The sequence below is a fragment of the Malaya genurostris genome, chromosome 1, assembly GCF_030247185.1.
Source record: "Malaya genurostris strain Urasoe2022 chromosome 1, Malgen_1.1, whole genome shotgun sequence".
In the NCBI taxonomy this organism is placed as follows: domain Eukaryota; kingdom Metazoa; phylum Arthropoda; class Insecta; order Diptera; family Culicidae; genus Malaya; species Malaya genurostris.
This window is the reverse complement of record NC_080570.1, coordinates 59,593,695-59,609,872: the sequence shown is the minus strand read 5'-3', so window position 1 is coordinate 59,609,872 and position 16,178 is coordinate 59,593,695. Positions and strand designations below refer to the sequence as shown.

Genomic DNA, 16,178 nt, shown 5'->3' with positions numbered 1-16,178 from the left:
TAAACACACATTGTACGTCAAGTGCCTTAATTATGGCTTACCGCGTCTGACCGACTGAAAGACCGCCTTCGGATAGGAATAATTAGCGCTTAACCAGCTCACGAGACTCCACTACGTGATTACACCACAGTCATGCTGTTCCCGTAGTACTTGTTGCTGATCATTCCAGATCTTATCGGTCTTTCACCACTCGTCGTGGGAGGTCTTGTTGTCTAGGTCTTGTTACTTGAAGAAGAGTGATTGTGTTTGACATCTAAGTAAATATCAGAAGGTACCTGTACGTTAGCCTGTAGCTACGAAGTTGTGCTTTTTTGGGTCACATCAAACTTTTACGCCATCAATCGTGGGAAATTCCTCATTTTCTACCGGTCATGCATAAAAGGGGAAGCGTCAATTCAGTGCCAGTCTCTCGTTTGCCATTCGCAAATGTGTACCGTCTGTATGCAGTCGAGTTAATGCGGTGACCTTTTCCGTTCCAAACGACCGACGACGCTGAATTCGTTTCATCAAATTGTATACTGTTCCGCATCGTTTAAGCTTGCTAGCCGGAGAGTTTCCTTTGCTTTGTAATTGAGAAATCCGGTTTTGATTCGTTGTTAGACCAATACAAAACGGTTGGTCGTGGAGCACGAAGAATAAGTTATATCACATTCGAAAAGTTTATTTGAAGCTATTAATAATCGTAGGAATAAAAATCACTTGTTACTTGTAAATATATTCACACATGGCTGAGAAAATTCGCATAAGATATGATAACGCGGAATCGTATTATAATGAATACAAAACGAAAAACATTAACACTAGAAAGCTATTGAAGAACTCAGTTTTTATGAGGTATCTCATACCAAGAGTTTACTGCTAACAAAGCGCTGTATTGATAAATTTCATATGTTACGATGTACACCATGCCTTAAACAAACGCGCAAATTTTAAAGCAGAAAAAAGTGAGAAGTTGTCTTGAACTTATTTTAACTTTTATCCAATGTATCCAACGAGAAAACAGACTAGAAAGAAACTGATAAATTAAATAGCAAAAACAGATCTTAACAAAATACTACAGAGAGCGAATTTGAACTTCCCATAGCATTTAAACTAAACTGCCAAAAATATGAAATTAACGGTGACACTTCCAAATTACTGGAATTTTAAATGAGTTACTAAAATAAGTGATAAACATATCCAACCTTTCACGTCAGTTCGATAAATTATATATTGCTACACTTGAAAATATATCAAAATACCGAAGTCGAATATTAAATCAATTATAGGTGAAAGTGTTTGGTTGCCGGTAGATAGTGTCATTCCGACAAATGTCATAAGTGTGTAATAGCTGCCCGTTATTTTTGTGCCGAATACTAAAGCAAACAGACGCGTATACTTTTTGCTGCGATCAATATAATTTTGAATGGTGTGAATAGCAACACAAAAGTTATTTTTAGGAATTTTTTTTTCTAGTGCCATAAATTGAAGAACATAAATCAAAAGGGTGAATGCATTGAATATTTATAAAGTGATTTCAATCTATTTCTGAATCACGATACCAGTTGATATCAAAATATTCGCAGCTAAAGTGTTTTCATCATTTTCAAAATATCTACAGAATTCGGTTACCGGCACTCCATCTTTTTCGACAAATCGTGAGATGCAGAGATGCCAGATCTGCTAATTTGTCTGTAAATTAACAAATTTCTCAGTTCAGATGCAGATCCGTTTTCGCCTGAAGTAATTGTATTACCTTGCATCATTGGTGATATCCAACACGTGGACAACTTGACAGTTTCCCTACATTTGTCATATAAGTAGAAACAGTCATGTACCCAGAGGGGGACCCGAGGGGCCCTGGTCCCTCCCGAAATCGGAAACAGAAACAGAAACGAAAAAAAAAGCTTGAGAAATATTATGGGGCTGTTAATCCTGTAGATTACACAGTAAGATATAGGTTCTAAGAGTTACAGTCAAAACTCCACTGCCAATAAAGCACGCAGCGGCACCACATAAAATGGATGACAATAGTAATAATAATCAGGGCTTTTTTGTGGGAGCACGCTATCGCACGTTGATACCAATCTTGATGATACCGTCATCAACCGTTTCGCGTCATCAATCACATGGAGGTTGGGATTTTTAACACTCATCATTCTATAACTCACAAAATTAGAATTTTGAAACAGATTCAAGATCTGATTGGAAAACTTCTTTTCTTTTCTAAGTCGTCGCTTATTTGCTTGTGATTCAGGAACCGGAAGTCCTCCGATTCAGGAATTCCTTATGGGACCTTTCACTTGAATTTAACTCTACTCATCAATTTTGTCCATATTATAGGACTTACAAAGAGAGAATCATTGAGAAAAGATTCAACATCAAAACCTGATCAAAATTTGAAAACTGCTTTAAAATTTATTGCGTATATTGTAAACAAAAGATACTATAACAAAAAAAACCTAAATAAAAATACTAAACAGCTATTATTTTTTACTAAAATATTATGTTTATATATACATATATATATATATATATATATATATATATATATATATATATATATATATATATATATATATATATATATATATATATATATATATATATATATATATATATATATATATATATATATATATATATATATATATATATAAATAGGTATAGAATTCGCTCAAACTTTCGAAAATTTTTCCGAAGCCCGGAGGGCCGAATGACATATACCAATCGATTCAGCTCGACGAACTGAGCAAATGTCCGTGTGTGTGTATGTGTGTGTCTGTATGTGTGTTGTCAACAAAGAGGTCGAGATCTCAGAGATGGCTGGACCGATTTTGATCAAACTAGTCGCAAATGAAAGGTCCCCGTCACCCAAAACGCTATTGAATTGTTTTAAGATCGGATGTTAACTTTTTGAGTTATACGAAGTTTTATGTCAAAATTTAACAGTATCTGTCACAATTGACCTTGAAAACAGAATATATTATCAAACTTAGATTTTGCATTTTCGAGTTGAAAGCAAGTCCATAATTATATTGATTTAAACTACTTACAGCAATAAAAGCTGGAAGAACATAACTTCCATATACCATACGACTCAGCTCGTCGAGATCAGCAAATGCGTGTGTGACAAATAATTTCATTCAATTTTCTCGGAGATGTCTAAACCGTTTTCTACAAACTCAGATTCATATGAAAAGTAGTATACTCCCAAACAAGGTTCCTGAATTACGTTTGGATCCGACTTCTGATTGCGGAACCACAGGATGATATGTGAAACGAAATTAAAATAATGCAATTCATTTTTCTCGTAGATGGCTGAACCGATCTAAGATTTAAATGAAATCTAAGAATCATCTATGATTCAAATGAGAGGTCTTAAAATCCTATAAAATTTAGTCAGATCCGATTTCTGGCTTAGGAGATACAGGATGATTAGTATAAAAATGTCCATTTCACTTAAATTAATCAGGTTGATCGGGTTTGCTGATTTGGATAGTCGATTACGAAATAAATTTATTTCAGTTTAAGCGGTATTCAGTTTTCGATTCGGAATGCACCCCCAAATTTTAATTCGCAACACATGAGTATTGATGAAATAAGGTATCATCTCAGTGCTAGGTGGATTAATCACGTTTTTATCAGTGAAACGAAAAATTACTTCGATGTTTCCTCCATAAAACATTGTGTAAGGGGTACAAAAAATTGTGCGCTAGCGTGCCCGTCAGAGAATATTAACAAAAAAGCCCTGATAATTATACACATAATAGTAGTTTAGTTTTTGAAGCAATATACGTATCGAAGTTTTTTGAGGCCTATCTGACTCAACGCCTGAGTAAAGATACTATGGATATATTTTTTGTTCCGATTATTAAGGCTTTAACCTTACCCAAGTAGCACGTTAAGTTACTGTCCTGTAGTTTTCTACAGATTGTGCAATTTATCAAATTAGTTCATATTACTATTGTAGTAACTGTTGTGTTATGGGAAAAGCGCAATTTTTCTGTGTTGTGCAACATGTCTTTAAGTTCTTCCGTAGTTACGAACATTTATTCACAATTATTGTGCAACTAATACAAAAACTCATGCATCGATCCCATTACAAATGCAGCAATTAAATCAGCGAAAAAACAATTGTGAAACTACTACGTAACAGATCGGCTGAAAAGTTCGTATCGTTTCTATGAGAGGGCGCCACTAGAATTAAATCCATACCATTTTCAGTTAGTCCCATCCTTCAAAAGATACGTGTATAAATTTGACAGCTGTCTGATTATTAGTTTGTGAGATATTGCATTTTCAGTGAAGCTACTTTTGTTATTGTGAAAAAAATGGAAAAAAAGGAATTTCGTGTGTTGATGAAACACTACTTTTTGATGAAAAAAAGTGCCGCCGATACCAAAAAATGGCTTGATGAGTGTTATCCAGACTCTGCACCGGGCGAAGCAACAATTCGTAAGTGGTTTGCAAAATTTCGTACTGGTCATATGAGCACCGAAGACGATGAACGCAGTGGACGTCCAAAAGAGGCTGTTACCGATGAAAATGGGAAAAAATCCATAAAATGATTTTCAATGACCGTAAAGTGAAGTTGATCGAGATAGCCGACACCCTAAAGATATCAAAGGAACGTGTTGGACATATTATTCATGAATATTTGGATATGAGAAAGCTTTGTGCAAAATGGGTGCCGCGTGAGCTCACAATCGATCAAAAACAACAACAAAAAACCATGCTGAAATTGAACGAATTGGGCTTCGAATTGCTCCCTCATCCACCGTATTCTCCAGATTTGGCCCCCAGTGACTTTTCCTGTTCTCAGACCTCAAGAGAATGCTCGCTAGTAAAAAATTTAGAAGCAATGAAGAGGTAATCACTGAAACTGAGGCCTATTTTGAGGCAAAGGACAAATCGTACTACAAAAATGGTATCGAAAAGTTGGAAGATCGCTATAATCGCTGTATCGCCTCTAATGGCAATTATGTTGAATAATAAAAACGAATTTTGGCAAAAAAATGTGTGTTTCTATTAAACGACACGATCTTTTCAGCCGAACTGTTAATGTAAACAAGAATTGAATTGATGTTCACAAAAACATAGCAAACATAATTTCTTATGAATAAGTTTCACATTTAATTTTCAATACAACTGCCCGTAACAAAAAAACAAGGAACTTTAAAAAATTCTGCACATAAATGAATAGTACATATTGTAGAATTGATCTTTTATGTTTTAGTAAATAGAAAATCGACAACGAACTGCATTTTTATGGTGAAACATGTCTTCGTACGCCTGAAATTTTCAAGTGTCTTCGAATATACGTGTTTTGATGATTTCGCACCTATTTCTATGCAAATAAAAATCTATTCTTTTCAATGAATATGATCGGAATTGTGTTCAAAATATGTATAAGAAAGCTATCAAACATTCATACACCTTTCCTGACGATTTTAATCATACGTTTCAATTAATCTGAAAAATCTTGAAATGAATTGTTCTTCAATATTTTCCAATATGGCATCGAGGGTAACAGTGTGTTAAAAAGAAAATGGTTCACCCAACGTAATGATTTATTTTACCTAGATAAATGGAAATATAAAAATGTAAATATTGTAAAGAGAAAGTTTTGTTTTTATTTTTATCAAAATAGTTGTTTTTATTTTTATCAAACTAGTTGACTTAAACACAACACAGTTTAGTCATTCATCTTAGTGAACCCGACATTTGTGATACGCACTGTAGGTATTATTTTGGTGAGCCCATGTGCTTTAGTTGTAAAAACAAGTTGCTCAAGTGGTAATATATAACTATGGGAGTAACTATGATGAACTTAACTTTTCGTTCAATATCTTTGAAAAGTGATGTCAGGTCTGTTCATTTTTTCGCGAGATGAAAACCGAATACAAATTATCTGATTTGATTTTTATTTTCTTTGCGTATGTAATGCTGTATTTTTGAAACTCTTATGATAGTATTCTCATGTCAACAAGTTTTACGTTCATTTCAAGCAGATAAACCTGGTACAACTTATTTGCAAGTTTCGAATTGTTTTTCTAAAAATGAAGAAAACTGCACACACTGACCTAAATTTCATGAGGCAGTCAAGACAATGCGGACTCGGCAGCAAAATAGTTTTTACTGCGAGGTTTTCAATTCGGTTTATTAGTTTTTGCCTTGCGGAAAGCATAATATCACTATCACAAGAAATATACAGCCATTTCGGCATATATTGAGTCCGATACAATTATGACAGCCATTTGGAAAATTTTTGATAAGTTGAACAATTGTTTTAGTTACTTCGTTTTTACATGACGATGTGAAAATTTTGGCAGAGATTCTATAACTACTAGTGCAACGTGGGCAAGTTGGTGATTTGCTGCACAATTGTTTTAGATATACTTAAAATTATTCTATAGTGATTTTTTCGGTATTATCGTGAAACTTAACAGATATAAGTTGCACAACCGATTTTAATATATTAAAAAATCTGTTTTGAACATATCTAACATAAAAAACAATTCTAAAACAATTGTAGAACCTCTTGAAATTTCAATAAGTTACATTTGCTACTTGGGTAAGCTCATTCGCCTCTTCGGGCTAGAAAAACTTTCTGATCCTATGTTAGGGGGTTGGTAATCGAACCCAGGTGGGTTGCTTGAAAGGCATCGACTTACCCATCACACTATACCCGTCTCCAATATTAAAAATGTTCCATTTGACGAAACGTTTCACTCGATATTATCGTGAGATGGGAAGCGTTACGTTGAGTTGAAGAAGCTAGAAAACGTTGCATACGATAATTTTCTTAAATTAAGGGTTACAAATCACATCAGTAGTTTGGGGAAATTATGAATGTTAAAAACCGTTAGATTCTTGCGGTAAACGAGTTACGATGCGTTACTTTCAAGGAAGTTATAGGTATTACGAATTGTTGAATATGTCGCTCTTTTGTAAGTTATAGGTGGAACAGAGCGTGACATGTGATACTTTTCTGTAAGTTATAGGTGTTGCAATGGGTTACATATGTTTTTTTGTAAGTTATAGGTGTTACGAAGCGTTACATGCGTTACTTTTTAGTAAGTTATAGGCGTTACGAAGCATTACATTTTTTGTAAGTTATAAACTTTATGAAGCGTTACATGCGTTACTTATCTGTAAGTTATAGGTGTAACGAAGCGTTATATGCGATACTTTTGTATGTTATAGGAGTCGTTACATATGTTGTTTTTTGTAAGTTAAAGACGTTATCAGGTATTGCATGAATTTAGTCTGTAAGTTATAGGAATATGCGTTACTTTTTTGTAAGACATAGGCGTTACAATGTGTAACATGCGTTACGTTTAAATAAGCTACTGGCACTACGAAACGTTACAAAAGTTACTGTTTTTTAACTTGGAGGCGTTACGAAACATTAAATGCGTTCCTTTTTAATAAGTTAGAGGTGTTACGAAGTGTTACATATGTTACTTTTTCGTGAGTTGTAGGCGTTACGAAACGTTACATGCGTTACTGTTTTGTGAGTCATATGTGTTACGAAGCGTTACATGCGCTATTTTTTAGTAAGTATAGGCGTTACGAAGAGTTATATGTGATACTTTTTGTTATAGGCGTGTTACTTTTTGGTGGATCATAGGCGTTACGAAGCGTTACATGCATTACTTTTTATTATAGGCGTTACGGAGCATTACGAATCGTTACGAAGCGCTACTTTTTTGTAACCTAAAGACGTCACGAAGCGTTATATCCGTTTCTTTTTTGATAAGTTATAGGCGCTACAAAGCGTTAAATGCGTTACTTGTTATGAAGTTATAGGCGTTACGAAGCGTTGCGTTCGGTGATCACTGTATAAATGAAATGAGCATTCAAATAGAAACAGTTTTGAGATAAATTTAGATGGAATTTAATTTTAATTTTGAAGCTATCTATGCCTTGAAATGTTTAAGAATGAAATTTCTGGAAAATTAATGTTAGTGAAGTAGCGTCAGGCTACTATATTCTGATACTCGATGTTATGTTTCTAAAGACTTCGAAGTTGATTAGTAAGTGTACCGGACAATGAGATTGCTAGTGCTTCGGTCAAATTGGCATACTGAAATTTTCCAGATCGGAGCTCGCATGTACAAGAAAGTGCTAGATACTTGGTACTGCTGACCCGGCATGTGGCCTGATATCGAAATTAAACTTTAATAGTTGTTAACATCAATACATTTTCTCTCCATCATTCTTAGAGCTTGAACATTTTGGGTTTCTTTTGGCCCCTTGTTGCAATTTATTTATTTATGAGGAGTAGTGAGAAGCATAGCTCGGGTTGGCGGTTCAATGCATAGGGCGTTGGTCTTACAAGCCAGTGGTCGTATGTTCGAGTCCCGACCTGGAAGTTTCTTAATTTCCCGACCTAGAAGTGTTCTTAGTGTCTGTTGGATCGTAGTACTGGCCATGCAAAGATCCTGTACACTATAAATCGGCTTAAAAGTCTGTTGAAGCAGAAAGGCCAAATTCCACAAAAGTAATGTATTGCCTTCAAGCAGTGTATGTTGACGAAATTTTCAGTGATCTTTAATATCCACAGAACACCTAACTTAATATCCACAGAACACCTAACTTGGTAAATCTTCAAGAGAGATATAGCGCGCAAAATAAAAATCCCACTAAGACTAAAATTCAGCAATCCAAACACCATTTTTAATAGTTTCGGTTCCGCGTGAATTTTTTCGCTGCATTTGAGTACAGGTGGAACTTTGGACAGTTTGAAAGTACGGTAGAAGTTCCGAGTGTAGTTTCCTAGTAACACGAAAAAACACAACAGGATTCTGATATGAACTAGGGTGCTCTGTGTGTGCATACATTATAATGAACTTTGAGAAAACTTTTAAAAAATTACTCAAATTAAACAATGTATGAATCACGAGATCGGTATGCTAACACTATTTGTTCAATTAAGTCGAGTGAGCTTCTTGAAGTATGAATATTTACTTGAAAAACCTGCCCCTTCTTGATAATCGCAGCGAAAGTAGTTCCTGTGTATTCCTTCATTAACGTGTATACCATTGGAATTTCTTGTTTCACTAACCTGCAATTTTATCGATTGTTTCAGCACCTTAATTCCCACTTATCCCCCTTCTTTCAAGCCTTATGATGCAAAACGGTAATCACGCCTCCTAATAATGATTGTGAATTCGACCTGATCCGGAGACCATCGGTTCAGTTTTTCTGAACATGACAGACAGTAGGTCAGTGGTATAGTTTCCGCAGCGGTTCGCTTGCTACCTCAGAACCTACATCGCAGCCATGAATATCTAATTAAGTACCCCCTGGCAGTCTTTTAGAGTCGATTAAACTAACCGTTTTCCCATAACACCATTTTGTTGTGAACCCGCAGGGAAGCACCAACCAACCGGCGTAAGATCTGATCTATTTATTACTTCGTCCCAATTCGATCACGGCGAAACTGTTCTGCAGCCTCAATCTCAGCCAGTCAGTCAGTCAATAAAAGTCAATCAGCTTAAGCCAAATTAGTACTATACCACGGCAAACATAATGGCTTAAATTGATTTCTAAACAACAGCCAGCGCCACAATGTGCACACGTTTAGCACCAGCCGGTTGCATCAATCAAGTCACGATTTTAGCCGCCTGTTGCAGGTTCCTCGGTTTCCTGTGAGAACTCCAGATGTGAAATATGTAATGGCGAGTAGAAAAATTTGCTCCTGAGGGTTTCATTTGTTTGATTCAATGGTATGTCCGGATTTAAATAATATAGTTTTCTATGCATTGCCCACTTGAGACACCTTCCGTGGACTGAATAAAACAAAACACAGTGTGCTAGATTGTGGGAAAATGATGATCATGATTGACATGATTACTTTGCAGCCGATTTTCTAATAGATTAATTTAATGAACTGATGATCCACTTTGAATGACGCAACTAAATTATAGTTTTTTTGACCCCATTACTGACCGTGCCAAATAATCACAAAATGAATTGGAAGACTAATGATAAATTATCGATTGTTGTGTTATGGGTGGCATTCAGCAAAAGCGATGTGATCCATTTTGGTGGACGATTGGAAACTATCATTTCTGTGTTTGTAAGTTAAAGAAATACGATGAATTTCTAAAGCAGCAAAACAAACAAATCAATAACTCTACTGTCTTCATTTCTTCTACATTCTTCACTACTTTAGGTTGTTTTAGGAGATGCTTCACGATGGCCCAGTATTTTTCTATTGTGCGCAGATCTTGAGTCCTTTATCGATTTTGATTGGTTCTTTTTCGTTAAGCATTGACTGAGAGAAGCCAAAGATATGAAATGAAACGACGGATGGGTATTCTAGATCGATTCAGTTATAAATTTAGAACGGAAAAGCTCATATGGGCATGATCAGAAGAAAGAATTGAATTCTATTATACCTTCTACTTGAGGGGGTCGAACACTAAATTCGAGTTCCCAAGTATAGTCATGTAACTATTGTAGTTCCTGAGTGTTTGAGGGACTGAGATCTTTCGGCAGGAAATCGACATCGTTCGCTTTGTACCGCTCAAGAACATCCTTCGTGTAGTGGTATGATGCTAATTCCGGCCAGAAGATCGTCACTCCTTCCCCCTTCTAAAAATACTGTTATAATCTCATCAGATGTGCTAGTAATATCTGTCCTCATCAAAAAGCAGCGACGTAGCAAAATTTTTTTTCTGAACTCATCGGTGATTAACAATTATCGCGAAATCAGCAAATGCGTTTACCGACATTTCGAAATATGTCTTAGCTTTTGCCAGAATTCTAAAAGACAACTGTCATTTCCGTTTTATATTTTTGCTTGGCACTACGCAGTTATTTTTTGACGAAATATTTCGGTGATAACCCAAAACGAAGGCATGAGAATCTACGATCCATCCAGTGAGTATAAAAACTATAAATTATTGTTCATTATTTATAGAAAGCACTTTCTAGATCCTGCTTTCACTGTCGGAAAGTCATTATAAGATGTAGAGTTGCAATTTGTCAGTCACGTCGAATGACCTTGACAGATTTACTGTATAAGTGGCTGTCAAATGAGATAACGGATAGTTCCATGACCAAACAGAAGCATACTCTATCGCGACTCTCTTTTCCCCTATCATTCTCCTATTCCCTGTTGAAGTACTAAAACATAGAGAGAACTAACGTAAACATATATCGATAAAGTTCATTATTCTTTGCAAAAAGGCATCGGAGTTGAAAAGTTCGTATCGTTTTATAGAAACACACATTTTTTTGCCAAAATTCATTTTTATTATTCAACATGCGATTATAGCGATCTTCCAACTTTTCGATACCATTTTTGTAGTACGATTTGTCCTTTGCCTCAAAATAGGCCTCAGTTTAAGCGATTACCTCTTCATTGCTTCTAAATTTTTTACCAGCGAGCATTCTCTTGAGGTCTGAGAACAGGAAAAAGTCACTGGGGGCCAAATCTGGAGAATACGGTGGATGAGGGAGCAATTCGAAGCCCAATTCGTTCAATTTCAGCATGGTTTTCATCGACTTGTGACACGGCGCATTGTCTTGATGAAACAAAACTTTTTTCTACTTCAAATGAGGCCGTTATTTTTAAATTTCGTCCTTCAAACGCTCTAATAACGCTATATAATAGTCACTGTTAATGGTTTTTCCCTTTTCAAGGTAGTCGATGAAAATTATACCATGCGAATCCCAAAATACAGACCCCATAATCTTACCGGCCGATTGTTGAGTCTTTCCACGCTTTGGGTTCGATTCATCGCGTGCAGTCCACTCAGCTGACTGTCGATTGGACTCCGGAGTGAAGTGATGGAGCCATGTTTCGTCCATTGTTATATATCGACGAAAAAAATCGGTTTTATTTCGATATAACAGCTCCAAACACTGCTCAGAATCATCAATTCGTTGTTGTTTTTGATCGATTGTGAGCTCACGCGGCACCCATTTTGCACAAAGCTTTCTCATATCCGAATATTCGTGAATAATATGTCCAACACATTCCTTTGATATCTTTAGGGTGTCAGCTATCTCGATCAACTTCACTTTACGGTCATTGAAAATCATTTTGTGGATTTTTTTCACGTTTTCATCGGTAACAGCCCCTTTTGGACGTCCACTGCGTTCATCGTCTTCGGTGCTCATATGACCAGTACGAAATTTTGCAAACTACTAACGAGCTTTTGATTCGCCCGGTGCAGAGTCTGGATAACACTCATCAAGCCATTTTTTGGTATCGGCGGCACTTTTTTTCATCAAAAAGTAGTGTTTCATCAACACACGAAACTCCTTTTTTCCATTTATTTCATAATAACAAAAGTAGCTTCACTCAAAATGCAATATCTCACAAACTAATAATCAGACAGCTGTCAAATTTATACACGTATCTTTTGAAGGTTGGTACTAACTGAAAATGGTATGGATTTAATTCTAGTGGCGCCCTCTCATAGAAACGATACGAACTTTTTAGCCGATCTGTTATATCTATATTTATGCTGTTCGATTATCATTTAGTCAAATCGTAATCAAGCAGCCTTGATGAGAGAAATATTGAGAGAGTTTTAAGTTTGACATACTGGCTCTGACACTCAATACATAGTGATTTGTAGAGCCTGGTTGTCAGCTGTCCAGTGTCGTACAATGTTGCTAGTTGATAGTGACAGATATCAGCTCTGATAAGATGTGTCGAAGAACTTTAACTAATTATCAATCAATCCAATCTTGATCCCCAATTGAATGTTGACAATTAAAAAACGAATTCTTTGTGTGCTCTCTAATTACCGATGGCTCAGTGATTCATAAATTTTGCTTCGGTGGATTTGCCGAACATTCAGTAAAGCTTATGTCGAACAGACAGCACACTTTTTGAAGATAATTTTGGCAATAACTGACGTTTGGAAAATATTCAGATTGCCGTGACTCCGCAAAATTTTCTTTTGCCGAGATGATTATCGAGTACTCGGTACAATAATTTTATCGAGATTCAGTGAAAAAAATGTGTAGTGCAAAAGAAAACCTCTCTTCTCTGTCATATATAGATAAAGACTGTCCCAGAAAGTATGGACGCAACCAAAAACCGCTGCCATTTCGCAATGGTACAGAATCTGTCAATTTTTATGGCTGTGTCCTGTTGTTTACACTCTTCTCTACACTGAAAGAAAACGCCGGCCGCATTTTGAATGAAATTGCATTCAATGCGATAAATAACTGAGAATTCCGAATATTGAAGGATAGAACAATCTGCATGATCATATGATCAATATTCAGTGAGTTTCACTTCTTATATGTGTGATTACCATTCATATATTATATGACTGTCAGTTTCATTTGAAGTGTTAGTGAACTGTGTGTTAATCATCATGAATCAGACTGAATGTATGTTACCCATTGTCATTTAATCCCTGAGAAGAGTTTATGCCTAATAATGGATTATAGAACAGTTCGAATAATTTTATGATGAGCGAAAAATGAGTTTCATACTCATTTTTTCTGATTTTCTTCCATCATTTATATGATTGGCATAAATATATGGAATTGTATTACAATTGTATGTAAAATTGCTAAAATCGAAATGAATTTGTTATATGATATTCCCGTAACAAACATCTTTCCATGCATGTAATATTTTCATTTTGCAGTGTTTCATACAATCGAACACAGAAGAAGTTCTTCTTTCGAAATTTAAATGAATCTTTGATGATTCGCAATGTTGAAGGAAAAATAACATAGCATGAATTTATTATTAATTATCAGTGCGTTTCCTCCAATTGTTAAAATATTTTTGGATAACTTGTCAGAAAAGTCAATGACAGAATGTAAACAAAACGCGTTTTTTAACCGAAGGTCTACGATTAAGGTTTTAATTTAATACGTATTGTGGTGGTGATACGAAATCAGTGATTAAGAATGGTGCTCGATGGAAATATTGGAAAACCTGGTGTCAGAGTACTTTGGTGAGTATTCAGTGAAGTAAGAGTCTGTAGTAGATTAAGAATTCACGTAATGTAAGGGCAATTTCTGCTTTAGACAAACAATAATTGTGGCCAATTCTATTTTTCTAGGATTGTATATTGTCCCCCTGATTTAATAAATTCAAAACCATTTTGAATCCATATATCTGATCAATTATATTTTATTTGTGTCTACTATCTTAAACAATCAGTTTGATAACAGGAGACCCTTATGTTTAATAGAAAATCGAGCCAAAGAACTGAATTGAAATGAATGACGACGTCTTTTAAAGAAAAAAAACTTAATCAGTAGAATGAAAAATGATCAAAATTTGACAAGAAAGTTTTCATTCTACCATGGAGCTACTGAATACTCTTGAAATGGATCAAATCTGAGTTTTTTCTTTTTACAAGCGTCTTTTTTCAGGATTGCTATGGAGATGGAAACCAACAAATCTCTGTAACTATATTGCAATGCAGAACTTGATCATCTGCATATTTGCTGCAGATTTTTTGTGTACAAGTCAATCATGTTCTTACTATCAATCAATTTTATTGAAAATAAAAATATTATTTTAAATAATCGTGGAAATTTATTTTAAAATCAAAGTACTGATTTTAAAATAAATTTCCACGATTATTTAAAATAATATTTTTATTTTCAATAAAATTAAAATTACAGACAATAAATAACAAAAATAAATCAAAGCTCTGGACGTTTTTACTTTATCCAAATTTAACTTTTCTGGCTGCTTAAATGAATTCATAGTGAAATCGTTTGGAAAGGTTATAACGGTTTTCAACAGTAATATAATTTGCATTTGAATGGAAACGGAAAAGTTGTGTATCTCACAGCAAACGATATTTTATACGAAATTGATACTTTCAACTTTAAAGTTTTCTTACATTTTCTTATATTAATAAACCATTGTATTTTTCATTTGACCAACCAATTCCACAGCGGAAATAAGTGATTCTCAATCGGAACTATTCGGTTAAATACAATTTATTGTATTTTGATTACAGAATATATTTTTCACTGTGCAATATATTTTTCTTATGTTGGTTTCTGCTGCTCAATGGTGAATATATTCAAACTGTACACTTGATTCTTTTCCGAAAAATTGTTCAGGGGAAAAATTTAGCTTTTAATTGTTACGATACTTAACAACCTACACACTTCATTGTAAAAAGTTTGTGTACAATCCAGAATATTGAAATGTCTACTTATGTTCAATGGAAAAGTTTCAATGAATATGTAACAATAAATCTTATAATTTCTCTGCAACATTGTCTCAGGTGTCTAAGTGATATATGTGAAAACCTTGCTCTCGGCATCTTAAAACTAAAGCAGAGTGCCTTATTGAATATATTATTTTTACTACTGTGGAGTGGGAAGGTAAGTTTCTTGAAACATTATCAACTATTCAACCAATTGTCAATTATTTTAGTCAAGGGCAAGAAAGCAGATGAAACTGTTATTGTTGTTATCAGTTGCATTTTAATTTATTTTCGTTTCCAGCTGTATAATTTCAATATTAATCCACCTTAATATCATCCGCATTATAAGGACTCCGTAATACACAAAACTACATGAAAAACTCCTTAATATCAACCGACGATTGGTGTAGATTAAATTCATTCGGTTTATGGTATGCGATTATATGTACGAACATCATACGCACTACAAAATGAATAGTATTTCCTATATGGTTGCTGTGATGATTAATTTTGAAACGAAAATCATCTACATTTTGGATTTATTCAATTTATAAGTGTATGTGCTTCAAACAAATTTTCAATGATATTCATACAAATCAATTTGTTTTTGACAGAGGGGAAATTGAATGGCCGACTTATTAAAACCATCTGAAACTCGTTATGGGGATCGGATGGAGCAAAAACCATTCAGGTTGTGGCCGGTAAATTCTTTCAGTGTAACCACTTGTGCATATGTTTATTCATTTTCATTAGTTTGTTTCGAAATGCGTGGACTTTCAGCAGAACAACATCGAAAAATGGTGTACAAATGGTGCACAGAACGCGAACTGTCACTGAGAAAAAAAAACAAAAATGAAAGGAGTAAGTGAAAAAGCCGTGCGAAATGCAATCAGGAAATTTGGTGAGGATAACACCTTTGAGGATAAACCGAAAACGGGTCGAAAAAAAGGTCCTGCTAACCCTCAGTTGGATAAACGTATACTGAAGGCGTTCGAATAAAAGAAGGAGGTTTCAGTTCGGGATGTGGCTAAA

The 16,178-nt window shown here is 34.9% G+C and overlaps 1 protein-coding gene across 1 annotated transcript in view; it reads right to left on the bottom strand.

Annotated features, from left to right (window-relative positions):
* Positions 1–16,178, bottom strand: part of LOC131440193 (uncharacterized) — a 64,850-nt gene that overhangs the window by 26,889 nt on the left and 21,783 nt on the right. The gene's annotated exons all lie outside the window — the stretch shown is intronic.